This window comes from Octopus bimaculoides, chromosome 7 (assembly GCF_001194135.2).
Source record: "Octopus bimaculoides isolate UCB-OBI-ISO-001 chromosome 7, ASM119413v2, whole genome shotgun sequence".
NCBI lineage: Eukaryota > Metazoa > Mollusca > Cephalopoda > Octopoda > Octopodidae > Octopus > Octopus bimaculoides.
In genome coordinates, this window is record NC_068987.1 from 89,973,761 (window position 1) to 89,974,812 (window position 1,052).

The 1,052-nt window shown below is 45.2% G+C and overlaps 1 protein-coding gene across 1 annotated transcript in view; it reads right to left on the minus strand.

Annotated features, from left to right (window-relative positions):
- The window catches only part of LOC106883367 (sorting nexin-33), a 154,226-nt gene that overhangs the window by 920 nt on the left and 152,254 nt on the right, over positions 1-1,052 (minus strand). The window lies entirely within an intron of this gene.

Consider the following 1,052-nt stretch of genomic DNA (forward strand, 5'->3'; position numbering starts at 1 on the left):
TAAGAGAAACACCCTTCAGTCATTAGACTGTGGCCAGGCTGGGGCACTTCCTTGAACTTTTAGTCAAATGAATTGAACCCAGGACTTATTTCAGTTTCTTTTGCTGAACCACTAAGTTAGAGGGGTGTAAACACACCAACACTAGTTATCAAGTGGTGGTGGGGGACACAAAGAGACACACACACACACATGATGGGCTTCTTTCAGTTTCTGTCTACCAAATCCACTCACAAGGCTTTGGTTAGCCTAAGGCTATAGAAAACCCTTACCCAAGGTGCCATGCAGTAAGGCTGAACCCAGAACCATGTGGTTGCGAAGGACTTCTTACCACACAACCATTCTGTAAGTGGTTTAAGGGTAATAGTGTGTTTATCATGGGTGAGTGGTTTAAGACACTCACATTGCAACCAAGTGGTTTCAAGTTCAATCCCAGTGAACTACACAACACCTTGGGCAAGTGTCTTCTAATATACCCCTGGGCCAACTAATGCCTTGTGGGAGAACTTTGTAGACGAAAAAGCTTGTCATATATATGTGTGTGTGCATATCTGTCCCCTGCCTCACCACTTGACAACTGGTGTTAGTTTGTTTACATCCCCACGTACTGGTTACGCAAAAGAAGCCAACAGAATAAGCCCTAAACTTTAAAACCAATTCCTGGGGTAGATCTGTAGTGAAACTACCTATCGCCATTAGATACAAAACTGCTATCGCCATTCTTCTCATTTAAATATAAACAAGCACGGGCGGAGCGGAGAACCCAACCTTGTCATCACGTGACTGATCATTATTCGAATCGGCAACTTCTTCGAACCGTTCCCGCCAGAACGCAAACTGACCAATCACAGCCCTTAATAAGGTCACGTGATAGTGTTTTTCTACTACGGTCTTGGAGCCCTCTGAACGCTATAAATAGATCAACTCATACCCAGCAAATTGGTCTCGGTTCAGTTTCTCTTTGAGATCTGTTCTGTGTACCACACGACAGCAGCAGCAGCAGCGGCAGCCAGCGACACATCAACAGCTTCGTCCAACGATGACCACCAACTACG